Below are 13,898 nucleotides of genomic sequence, written 5' to 3' on the forward strand. Positions count from 1 at the left end.
TGGTTCTTGTCGTGGAGGAAGAGAGGCTCCGGGCTCCGACGCGGACTCTCGGTCCCTCGAAGAGTCCTCCAGGAACGGAGAAGGGAGTGAGGAGGAGATGGGAGGCACTACCAAAGTAACCTCCTTCGATGTCGATGCTCCCTTCAGCTTTTGCTTCTTCTTTTTCAGGTGCTCCGGCTTCGGGGGAGAGATGGAGGCAGTCGACGCTGAGGTAAGTACCTTCTTGGACGAGGTTTTCGTCTTGGATTTGGTTTTCGCCTTTTTAGGGACGTCCAGGACAGTATCCGATGAGGTGGATTGGACTACCCTAATCTCCGACCGTACTGAGGAGGAGGATTGGGCTACCTCCATTTCAGATGGTTGAGAGGCCGACAACGTTTGTTTCCAAAGGGAATATCTGAGACGTTGCTGCCGAGCCTTCAGAGTCACCTTAGTGAAACTTTTGCAGTGCCGACAGTTGGACACGGAGTGGGATTCTCCAAGGCAGTACAGGCAAAGAGAATGTCCGTCCTGGAAAGGGAGTTTCCGGGAACAGGCGGTACAGAGGCGAAAGGGTCCTCTCCTTGGGGATGGTTTGTCCTTTGGAGGCATAGACTAACCGGTAGATGGAAGTAGACCAGGAGTCCCAAGTAACTGAGCGTTTACTGGGCTTGGTGAAAGCCGGTAGACCAAGAGTCTCGAAGGCTATGGAGCTTTCGACGGACGTGGTGAAGGCAAGTAGACTAGGAGTCTCCGGTAAAGGGAGGTAGGCCAAGACACCGGATGCGAAAAATTGAAGAAATCCGGTAGGCGCGTGGCGCACCGCAGGAGGCCAATTACCGTTGATCGGTATGACCAAACGGCGCGTGGCGCCTCAGAGGGTGGTCTGAAAGGCCAATTAGGCCAAAGAAGGTCTGAGGAAAACCGCCAGAGGCAAAAACGAAGTCAAAAACCAGTCCAGAGTCAGGGCAACAACAGGCAGATCAACGATTATCAGTCCGGTCAGTGTAAAACACGAAATATAGCCAAAAAACAGGAGCTCAGTCCGAGAGGTTCCAACTTTCACAAGCGGAAAAAAGGAACTGAGCCGTTGGCGGGCTGAGCATGCTCAGTGCAGGGCAACCTGAACATTGTTACTTTTCTCTTGCAGCTCTAGAAGATTCCGAGAGGCCAGCACAAGTGCTGACTTAACCCATTAGTGTGGATTCATGGAGAACCACGTTGAAGAATAATTTGTTACTTTAAGTTTGTTCCCAAACTGCAAATAAAGAAACTCACACACATTCCTAATTTAAAACTAAAATGAAGCACAAAAACTTCTGTTAATTTTTTTAAAAAAATAATGTGTTAAGCAGTAAAAATCTCACAGTCCCATGTCCCCCTTAGAATTTTTTCACATTCCCAATCACACCAATTATTAATACCTTTGCTTGTAATTATGCACAGCAGGACTCGAAAGCATGCCTGTTTGTCAGATTTTACGAATCTAATAAAGGTATCACTCAACCTTGTTTTTTGATTTTGCATAAGGATCACAGAGGGTCTCCCCCCATTTTGTTATATATGTTATAAAAAGAATGTTAAACATTTAGACAGTTTGACATTTACCAACCAGGACCCTATACTAGGTCAGCCATCTTACTATATGACAGACATTAAAAAAAATCTCTGAGGGCAACAGATAGGTACTTCTTTTTCAGAGGCCTGGATAGCAATATCAAGGCTTGTAGCACAAGTCAAGTGTCAACAAAGCCTAGATATTCTTTAGAAGAGTACTAAAGCAAAGTGCTTTGTAAATCCTTGCAAACAACAGATCTGGTGCAGAACTGCAATTAACTTCATCCAAGGGGATGTTGTATATTTACCATGCTGTAAAATGAAATGTGTTGTAAAATATATTTCCAAATCAACCAGAAAACCTACACCTGGCAGTTTTTTAAAAATGACACAGCATACATTATAAAAGAAACTTTTAAAAGTGAAAAGCTAATAAATACAACAAGAAAAGATGGGTAACATGGGGAGCCTTAGGGGAGAAAAAAAGCAGTGTTTTGTCAGCATTAAACTATGCAATCAATTAAATATATAGGCCAATATCCAGAACTGCTGGATAGCTCAGTGGTTTAGGTATATGGCTGTGGAGTGGGGGGGGGGAGAGAGTTCAATTCCCACTATGCCTCCTGAACAGGGGCTGGACTTGATGATCCATAAGGTCCCTTCCAACTCTGCATTTCTAGGATTCTTATTCTTCAGGAAATACAGTATATAAGCATTCTATGTGATCTCCAACTTGCAATTGTGCACATAAAAATTTCTCCATTGAAAGCTGTGTGGTTGTTGTGGATCCATATGACTATCTTCATGCTTACACATCAGAAAAAAGATGGCAGTGCACACAATACATTCTTGTGTGCTCAGGAAAAGCAAACTGAATTTTGTTTGTAGTGTGTACTTCACGATCTCTTCCTTTCTTCCACAAAAGAGCACTGGGTCCTAATAGGCCCTTCACATCTGGCCAACAAAAAGAGGGACGGATTTATTGCAGAATGACAAGCAATTCAAAAGTAAGAAGCAACATCTGCTTCACTACTTTTTTGTGAGAGAAACAAGATTACCAAGTTCACGTTCACCAGAAATTGACAATATGGTTCCTTTGTATGAGCAATGCCACAACTATGTTGGGGTAGACCATGTCCCTCAGTATATACAATGGAAGACCTGGTGTTAGCTGCCCTAAATGTTCTTGATGCTGCCCATTATTGCGTGAAAATTATCTGATACACTTTATCTAATCTTCACAACTTTAGTTTTATAAACTACTGTAGTTTGTATTTTGAATGTGTTTATATACAGACAATTGCCTATTTTTATTACATTCTATTACTTGTATTGTGGTGCTTCTGACACAAATAAAGAAAGATCTGTCCTAGGAGTGATTTGTCCCTGTGTCCAAGAGCATCACCCTATCACTGAACAATAACAGACAAGCTTGTCATCTTACTGTATCCATTCTCTTAAACATAAGGTGTGCTGCTTATATATCGCTCCACAGCACTCTCTTGGCAGTTTGCATTTTTTTTAAAAAAACTTATACAGGCTATACATTGCCCCCTCAGCAATCCGGACACTCATTTTAGCAATCTCAGAAGGACGGAAGGCTGAGTCAACCTCAAGTTGGCTATCAATATCGACCATGAGCAGAGTTACATCTCCAATACTGCAGTTTAACCATTACACCACGAGATTCAACATAATTATCCACATTCTGTTGTTGAGTTTATCACTGAGGCCATATATGAAAGAACATCCTGATACAACATCAATAAGATGTTGTAATTATAGGTGAGTAGCATTTCACTCACATATTAATTTTTTTAAAAAAAATCATATACCAAGTATGTCAAAACTAGCAGAGGGCTATGAAAAGTTGGCATACTGCCGAGTAGCAACAATTTCACAGGCTTCCTCTAAATCGGGTCCCCAATCCCCGGTCCGTGGGCCAGTAGAGGGCTGTGGCCCTGGCAGGACCAAGCCAGGGAGACAGATCTACCGCCTCCCGCACACACACCCCACCCCCATGCATGTGTGTAGCATGTCCCACCCCCACAACCACACCCCCTGCCCCCTGCATATGTGTGCCCCGCATACCCACAAGCACACACCATGCCCCGCATATGTGCGCAAGTGTATCCCACCCCTGAGAACATGCCCCTGCCCCCCACATGAGCACACCCGTCCCCCCCAACTGGTCCATGGTTGGGAAAATGTTGGGGGTCACTGCTCTAAAAAATACATACACATTTATGCACAGCATCTTTTTCTTGAAACAAGACGAGAGGAACATCTATGCTTGCATAGATGTACAACTTCCAACACAGTAAATGTTGCATATATGAACATAAAAGCAAAAAAGATATATTTGTAAACCTTGTCTTGAAGGTTTAGTCGGTATACAAGAGCATACTACCACTATATGTCACTAATTCAATGCTCATTAAAACAAAATAAAGCTCAAAAATAAGGAAATCAAACTTTTCAATTTTTTTTAAATTTAGGAAATGGGGAAAAAAATAAAAGTACTCAAGCAGTATTTATGACTTGGCACTAAGTCTATGCATACATAATTGCTGAATTCTCTGTTGTTTGTTTTACTTAACACCACAAGTAACAACTTAAATCCCTTGACCAATGGACACTATTACAGTTTTGTACACTATTTTTTGTACAATGATGACTCACAGAAAGAAAAGTCTAAAATACATTGCAAGAAGTTGTTATGCAGGATGTAGCACTTGTCTCTCAGTATGACCCACTTCCTTTCTCTCCCAAGTGAAAAACCTAAACATCACAAATCAAAACCAGCCTGCTACTAATTAAACTGAATACTGCAGGGTCTCTTCAAGCCTATGGTATGTTTGCAACCAATCCTCTACATCTCCCTACTGTTTTGCACAAGATTATTATTTTAATTTCTGAATAACAAATTATTCCAAAAGAGATGAAATATTTTTCAAAGGACTATAAACTGCATTCAATTGGCCAGGTAGACCAGGCTGTTGCACTTATCTAATTTGACCATTTAACATTTTTAAGAATTTACAGCTGCATAACTCTCTGCATATGACAGTCTTGAAGCTACTCAAAATTCTTTGCAATGAAGATAGGGGCAACATGATGCCACCACACATTTACATGATAATTTTGAGTATTCTAAATACAGCATATAAAGTCATAGACTAGATGACATCCAACTACATGACATGCTTAGCACATACTCTAAAAGTTGTGCCTCAGATACCACAGGCTTTTCCTGACCTCTGTACCTTGTATTTAGTCATATTAAATTACAGTTAAAGCACAACACTCAGGTGTAATTGCTGACATTTGCACATACACATTTCTGAAAAAATACCACTGTTGTAGGAAGAACATTCACCAGAGGGAATGAATACTTCTCTTCGTATCTGAGTTTGAGGGAAATGTTATTTACATTTATTCTTTTTTAAAGGAACTATCCCCATCCCAAAAAGTGACACTCCAGCCTCTAACGGAAAATTTCTAGCAGAGAGGCCACCATTTCTTCTGGTAATTGCTTCTGTTGTTTAACTATTCATATGGTTTAGACACTTCAATGAAATTCTGTTAGATCTATTTCTCTCTCTGGAGAAAACTCACACGGTTGCTTTAAAAGCTTTTACATGATAGAAGAACCCTACAAAAAAGGAAGACATAAAACACCAACTTAAATTATAATTAAGAAAATAAATGACATAAATAATATAAATAAAACAAAAATAAAAACATTAAATTCAAATCACACACTAAAAAGAATTTATCTCAAATAGCCCTTTAAAAACCCTTTGAAGAAAGGCAATGAGGATACATGCAACTTAGGGGGGAAATCTTCAGAACAATCCATTATGATCATCTAATATTATTGTTATGTGACACAGACTGAGATAGGTTAAGTACATACATAAACACAACTCTAATATTGCCACAGGGTATTATTCTGCACATTGTTGCTGATGTTGTTATGTATCATCACGTCTCTGCCAACTTACCCAAGGAACAAGTGAACACCCAAAGTCCTATGTCAAAAGTTCTCACAAATTAAGGGCTGCGGTTTGCTTTATTAAGTAACTGTTGTCAGTTTTGTTTTATCTAGTTTTTATTAAGGGAGAAGTTTAAAATATCTCATGCTTGGATTATAGCTTCTTTCCAAATTTGTTAACTGAGTGGTATACCAGTGATGAAACTGCATCCAAGCAAACCTGCAGTGACACTCAGCACAGGACATAACACCCCAGGATTTTGTATAACCATAGCACAAACAGTATCATATACCAAGTATGTCAATACCTCCATATATATATGGAGGCTGCACAACAAAGTATCAGGATGCTCCCAAGCATAACCTGGCTATTTGGTTTGTGCATATGGAATATCCATTGTTACTGGACTGGGGACAATTTATGTTCTACTTGTACCAAACAAGATTCCAGTTATAAGAACTATGTGTGGACACATTTCCTTAGAGGTATAACAAATGTAAAGGGGACATGGTAGCGCTGTGGGTTAAACAGCAGAGGCCTCTGTGCTGCAAGGTCAGAAGACCAGCAGTTGTAAGATCGAATCCACATGACGGAGTGAGCTCCCATCGCTTGTCCTAGCTCCTGCCAACCTAGCAGTTAGAAAGCATGTAAAACTGTGAGTAGATAAATCGGTATCACCTCAGTGGAAAGGTAACGGTGTTCCGTGACTAGCTGTGCTGGCCACATGACCACGGAAACTGTCTTTGGGGAAAAGCTGGCTCTATGGCTTGGAAACGGGGATGAGCACCGCCCCCTAGAGTCAGACACAGCTGGACTAAATGTCAAGGGGAACCTTTACCTTTACCTTTATAACAAATGTAATATAAACATTAGCAGTTGTGCATTATATCTCTTATCAATGAGAAGTATGCCAGCATCTTTGGTCAAACAGCTATTTGTCCAAGTACCACACCATAGTCATAACTATTGGAATGAATGATCATGTGTATATTTCTAATAAAATATTAAATGCTGGCATCCTGCCAAAGTTTCTGAACACTTTTTCTAAAGCTCATGAGCATGATGTACTTGCTCACATGTATGTAAGACTCACTCAGGAAAGATAAATGTTATAGAAATCCTTTGCCACAAATCAAACAGAAGGAAAAATCAAGTACTGGCTAGCCGGAACCCATCACCAAGAATGATTACAGGGGAGATCTAACAATGGAGAAAAGGGTTCTTTTAGGGCTCTTTTGCTGAAGGAGCCAAAGTAGGGTTCACTTAAAAAATATGTGCGAACAGGATGTCAAGAGCCATCACTGCATATTATTTTGTCAACACTTCTTGTATCTCAGCAAAGGAAAGCCAATCCACTCTCTACTGAAGTGAGCTCAGAACCTACCTGAAGAAGGCACAAACAAGGTATGTTCTTGCTGGAGACAGTACATACAGAATATCAAAGGTGTCTGAAATCCATCTTTTACATAGACTTTTAGAAGAGGAGAAATATTTCTGTTGCAATTCGTGAAGACCCACAGCACTATCTTTCAGTTTCCAAGGAAACATGAAGGCTACCCCAGCCTGCACTAAGTAGACAGCCAAACATTTTTACAGGGAGGGGGAAGCATGGAGAGATCAAGATTGTGCAAGCCAAAAAAACCCAAATATATATATGGCTCTCAAAGAGTGTGTGTGTGTGTGTGTGTGTGTGTGTGTGTGTGTGTGTGTGTGTGTGTGTGTGTGTGTGTGTGTGTGTGTGTGTGTGTGTGTGTGTGTGCGTGCGTGCGTGCGCGCGCGCGCACACACACACACATTTCGAGAGCCAAGGTTTAAGAATATGACTAATCAAATCTGCCATCAAGATTATCAGTACATGAGGCTGACTTCTGTTGAAGAAACACAGAGCAGATGGGCACTTATGCAAGCAGCTTCCCCCCTGCTGACAGGCTGTCCTTCATGCAATGGGTTGAAATTGGATGTTTGGCTAAATATGTGAAGAATAGCACACTGGTGTGGATCACTTGTATGCTTGCTCTTGTATGCACAGTCTGTCTTCAACAGGATTCTGACTGCAGCTTTCATTGAGCACTGGTGGGCTTTCAAGATGTTTTTGCACCTATAGTTTTCATCAGTCCTGTGAGTCTGGGAACTGCCACTCAGAAACATCTGGAAAAATACAATTGGCCACTCCAATTTATATCATTAGAGAAAATGTAAGAATACCACAAATGTCACTTGGAGAATAAAGCAAAACTGTTTGCAAAATCACAGATTGTTTTGGTTAATTTTCAAGGACAACATAGCCACAAAGGAATCAAAAGAATGGTCTATTCAAGGGCACTGTACTGGCTCTTATTTTGTTCAACATCTACACCAACAATCAATGGTTCCCTCAAGGCACCAGAAGTTTTATTTGTGCTGATGATCTCACACTTGCTGCTCAACTGAATAGCTTTCAGATGTAGAATATCTTTTAACAGACACATTAAAAGAATTTGGTCCATATTGTGACACAAATCAACGTAATCCCAATCCTACTGAGACTCAAGTAATGTGCCTTCCATCTGAGAAACATGCAGTCATCTTAGAAAGATAAGATTACCTGTAAGGCATCCAGATAGAGCATTTTGCCCTCAAATACCTAAATGTTACTTTGGACTGTACACCGACCTACAAGAAATATGGCCAAAATATAAAGTAATCAGTCTCTGCAGGAAGAATATTCTTCGAAAGCCACTGGGAAGCACACAGTCTTGCAACCGCTGAATGTAGGCCATAGCAACATCCAACTCTTTGGTAGTTACAATTTCTTAAAACTAGCAGTTTAGGATTACCAGCTGTAGCTGTTTGAAACATTCGAGTTGTTTTATTTAGGACTGGTAGCCCAATCCAGATTACCAAACATTCACAGAGCCCAAGCACAGGTTCCCTCAGTTATCTTCACAATATATTTGACAAACGTAATATTCACAAATTAAATGATAATTCAGGACTCTTTTGCTCCCTTCTTTAACTGTGCTTTCTCCCTTTCCTAACTTTTGTAAGAATAGCATAGAAGTCCAGTCATTTGTACATTTCCCCAGCATCTTATTTATTATAAAACCCCTTTTAAAATATTTAGTAACATGATTAAAAAATAATTTAGGTGAAGAGACCACAATAGGCAACAGTCCCACTTCTGGAGAGGCAGATCCCACCTGCGGTTATCAGTGCTGTAGTCAACTCTGTACCTTCTGACCCAGATGAGAGGCAACATGACCCTCTATGAGAGGTAACATGTCCTGAGGATGGAGTTGCACTTTTCTCCTTATGGTGGATTTCCCACATTCAAATGACTGGCCATTGAATGAACAAAATATCAGATTAGAGAGCCTTTATTCTCATACAGTTTTGCACATCTTACCGTATTTTTTGCTCCATAAGATGCACTCCCCCCCCAATAGTGGGGGAGAAAGTATGTGTGTCTTATGGAATGAATACAGAAAAAAAGGGGTTCAAACACCACCACCCAGAAGCCCCCCACTGTCATATTGGGAGGCCTCTGAACTAGCACCAGAGACTACTTGCTGTTTGGACCTCACCATTATGCACTGCTGGCTTTCTAGGATCTGCTTCCTGGAGCCCACCTGGAAAACCAGCAAGGCCAACAGGCCTATGGCAGCAGGCAGTGAAAAGAGCCAAGAACAAAAGGGGAAAGAGTAATTCTAGAAAAACCAGGAGAAACCACAAACACAGTTCCCCACTTAGGCAATTGATTTTCCCACATCTGGGGAAATCACAGGGGTCAGCACATCCAAAGTACAATAGATGAGCCTCATCCTGGGAAAACCACTTTGATGATCATGGTATCTACCCTACCAGGTATGAGTTGGAATAGCCTCTGAACCTCCTACCCCTTTCTCTGCCATCCCCCAAAGGCATGGTGACCCCCTAGCTGCACCTCCTGATCAGAACAGGGCTGCAAAGCCCAAGTCCCAAAAGAGGCCAAGAGAGCTACTCAGTGTTTTGGGGTGCCCCACAGGACCCCCATCAGGGGCTGGAATGTTCCTCCCACAATTCTTCAGTGCACAGATATTAGCATACCTAATATGCGGGGAAGGCAGGGAAAGCGGGGAAATTCAAACTTTCAGTTAGTGAAGAGGCTGCTTGTCTGCTTCCTTGCTAGTCCAAGCAGTTAGAGAGCTGGGAGAGAGACCTGGGACTTCCTAGTATTGTCGTTTTAAAATGTAAAATTTAGTTTAAAAGCTGTGTGTTTGGGTTTAGTGCTTTGGTGAAAAGGTGCTCCGTTTGAGTTGAAACCTGCTTATGTAGAAATGTGCATATTTGCTTTAAAAGCTGCCTAGGAAGTGTTCAGACCAGCGCTGATCAGCTGTTACGTGGGGAGAGGGGAGGGGAAAGGAGCAGGAGCGGAGAAGAGCACAAAATGTCTGCCGGGTGCCTGCTGGCTTTTAGCTGTCTGGGGCTCTTTTTTGGCTGTTCTGGGGTCTACCAAGGCACTGTGAAGAGCAAGGCTCAGTCTACAGTACCTGGTAAGTGACTTTCTTTTAAGTTTTTTTTTTAAGTTTCTGACCTTTCCCCCCCCCCCATAAAAATGCATTAATTAATTTTCAATGCATTTCTATGGGAAATTTGGATTCAACTTGCAAACCTTTCAACTAGTTCTGGGCATCTAATAGAGAATGTATTTCCAAAGGGTGTTGCAGCAAGGAAACTAACTGTGCCTCGTGACTTCTAACTGGATTACAGTACCTGCTTCCTGATTTCAGCAACTATAGTTTATATTCAGTTTTTTTGGCTCATCAAGAACATTGTTCATGGCTTTGTGTGGCCTAACCTGTTGTGCCTTGCATGCTATAAATGTTCAATTATGTCAGAAAATGGAGATTTGGTCTTATGCTGAGCATGTGCTACTGCTGGTGAATGGGATCAGGTGTTGCTGTTCTTTTGCATAACCTAAAGTAAATAAGGAAAAACAGCTGTTAAATAGTTTAATTCCACTATTTATCCTCCACACAACTAAAAGGGACCTCTCAATGCAGTGCCAAATCAGATAAACCATTTCTAACTTAATATAGGCTTGAGCTGTAGCTGGGCAGAGTTGCACAACAATCTCATCTGTCATTGAGACATTTCTATAAGCATGGGGAGGAGGTGGATGAAAGGAAATGTAACATATAAGTAGAGTGGTACAGGTCTTATCACTGGTTGATAATGGTCTATATACCAATGCCACTCTTGACTGCTGTTCACTTTACATGGTTCAAATGTTATTCTGTTATAGTTTATTAAATATTTTATTACACTATTTGGTTCAGAATATATTTTCCCTGTGTTCCTCCTCTAAAAATTAGGTGCGTCTTAAGGTCAGGTGTGTCTTATTGAGCAAAAAATACGTTATGTACCGCATTCTATGTAGTTTCACACATGGAGAAGCTTCTCTCACACATCCATTCCAATTTACAAAGGTCAGAGCTAGCAAACACAATCTTATTGCTTCTCCACAGGTTGGATGCACTTGTCATGACCAATAGGGCTAGTAGCAACATATAGATTTTAAAATGGGAGAGCAATCTCTTAACAGAATTTCAATGCACAGCTTTCCAAGGACAACTGTGCTTGTTGTTTTCCTTTGTACACTCTGCTTTGTTTTCCTTTGAAATCAAGAAATCAAGAAGATTTTCAATTCTTCTTGGTTTTTTTCCCTAACCCTGGCATTCATATATAGACAGTTTTTTGCGCTGCTTTCCTTCATACATTTTTATGAAGACTGTTATTGGGGCCCATTAGAGCTCCTCAGTCTGTTCCTTTTATTGTGTATGACCCTTAATCTATCTTTATCTCATAGCCAGCATCTCTATTATCCTTCCTATTCAGATTACAGCCCTCCTAATGAAGTTCTTCATGTTATGGATGAACACATTCTTCCCAGTCCTTTTGCATACATGTTTTCCTGCTGATTTCACTACAAAGAGCAAATCTACGTACAACAGAGGTGGACTGACTTCTTCCTCTGCAATTGTATGCCAAGCATAAGAATTATCTTCATACTTCATATAATTATCTACAACAGAGATCATTCAGTATCACTGAGATTCCCATGCCCTGGTAAAAACATCTGCCAAGCATTACAGAACCATAATGCATAACATATCTCAGTCAGATATTTAGTATTCCAGCATTATATTGTATAAGCAATACAAATAATGTATCTGCCTTGAAGCCAAAGCCCCTCACAAGGAATACATCCTACATTGCTGCATAACTTTTTTTAATGTGATTTTTGTCTTTCAGGACTTTTGTCTTATGGTTCGACTGAATGCTGATCAGGTTTAAAGGCTACCCCTCTAGTCTAACACATCAGTATCTCATAAAACATAATGGATGTTGTTTATTTTTAGATAATCACAAGCCTGGCATCTAAAGAACAGATGCTATATCTCTAGGGTGTCATCTTTGGTAAGGCATTATTTCCATACTTGATTCTGTGTAGAAATCCTATAGTCCCCTTGACAGTACTACTGCTGACTTTTCTGAGAAGTCATAAATGCACACTTCCTCTTCAGAAAAAAAATGTCCTAGGATAAATTTAGCTCTTCCACTGACATTTTACAGATCTACAGAGTGTCCTCTGCTGGTACTCTAATCCTGGTCTTACTACATACACATTAAATGTTATTTGCATACTTGACATAAAATGTTCTGCAACAAGTGGACAAACCAGAATTACTGTAATAAAACACTAACAGTTTTCTGTGTTAATTAGTACATTACAGTCTGGCACATAGTAAAGCATGTCAATACATGTGATGTCCAATAATATTTATCTTGGAGGCTACTCAAATTTTCACTTTTGCTCATCAAGTGCAGGGGAAAGTTGATGACAATTTGATTTTTTTTTAAACACAGCACCGAGGATCCAAAGAGTGGCATCAAAATCAAATCTCAACTTTAAGCACATATTTAAAATGTGCACATTTTTACAGAAAGTCCTGTTACTCATCTGTATATTTTATTATCCTACATCAGCATGAGGTTACAGCTCAGTGTTAATTGGGAATAATTTAATGTTTAATTTAACCCATTCTTAAATTTTGATTTAAACTACTTCATATGCTAAATATAGATCTTGAGAATTCTAGTCAACAATTGCAAACCTTCAAATGTAAGATTTATAATAAAGAGTCTCACTGAGGTAAGAATATATTTTATGCCACAGATTGCTGTGAAAATTTCTGCTTCCTTTGAAAACAAGGCTGCCTCTTCATTCTAAAAAAATTGTTAGATTTTAAAATAGGGCTCGTGTACAGCATGTACATAATACAGTACAAGCAGAGGACAACCTTTCTCTTCAAGCATGCTTTCCCTTAGTGACTGATTGTCTGAGAGTGGTTTTTAAATGAAGTGTTGTGCCTTGTTGTTTAGAATCTGTTTTTGGTGCTGGTTTTATTTACCATTTTTCATGTATCTGTTTTATTCTTTTTAAAATATCTGTATACATACTGTATTTAGCTTTTAAATATTGTCTTTCATTGATGTAAGACACCTTGGGTCCTTTTTAAGGAGAAAGTGTTGCAAAATTAATTCAATGTGTGGCAAAAATATTCTAAATAAAAAAATCTTGAAAGGGAAGATTATAGCATATACCTCTTATAAGAGGAATTTGAAATTCATCAAGAAGCAGATCTTAAAACTATATTAAAAGAATTTGCAACTCATTTCTCTACAAAACTTAATCATAAATTGCAACATACTAAGTGATTTGAACAATATATTGACTGAAATCCTATTGCTAAGTGTAGCAAGTTGCAACTAGAGTAGATACATTCGAATCAGTGGAATTTAATGGGCCTACTAAGGCAGGCAGGAAACTGGGAAGATGAGGGCAAAATGCTTCTGTTTTCAATCCGACAGGGAAAGATACACAGGTAACATAATCACAAATTCAAAATGCTATGTGATGTAATATAAACATGTATATACTAATTTTCTCGCAAGTCCTGTAAGCCTGTCCCTCCACTCCTATAAAGGCCACTACTGTTTGTGTAGTATTCCACAATTTGCAAGCAAAAGCCCCTCGCAAACCAGGGGAGAGAATCTTTCCAAACAGGAAAGGGAAAGAGAACTGATACTTTTTTTCTCTTGTGCCCTCCTGAAACATTCTTCCATTAAGCTATATAACACTAGAGGACTCCAGCTTGTTCTGCATTGCGGGTAAGAAACCATTCTGAAACCACCTTATATAAACACCATGGCCAAAATTCTGTTGCTTAGTGTAGTAAATGAAACTAGAGTAGGCCCACTGAATCAGTGGAGATTTGGTGAGTCAACTCCTTTATACGTTTCTTAGGTATCATGAGTCGCAGTTAGACTTGTTCATCTGAA

At 39.9% G+C, this 13,898-nt stretch overlaps 1 protein-coding gene and 1 pseudogene across 2 annotated transcripts in view; both read right to left on the minus strand.

Moving 5' to 3' along the window:
• Positions 1-13,898, minus strand: part of EML4 (EMAP like 4) — a 217,329-nt gene that overhangs the window by 151,236 nt on the left and 52,195 nt on the right. The window lies entirely within an intron of this gene.
• On the minus strand, positions 9,231-9,385 carry LOC140703410 (U1 spliceosomal RNA; annotated as a pseudogene).

This window comes from Pogona vitticeps, chromosome 1 (genome assembly GCF_051106095.1).
Source record: "Pogona vitticeps strain Pit_001003342236 chromosome 1, PviZW2.1, whole genome shotgun sequence".
NCBI lineage: Eukaryota > Metazoa > Chordata > Lepidosauria > Squamata > Agamidae > Pogona > Pogona vitticeps.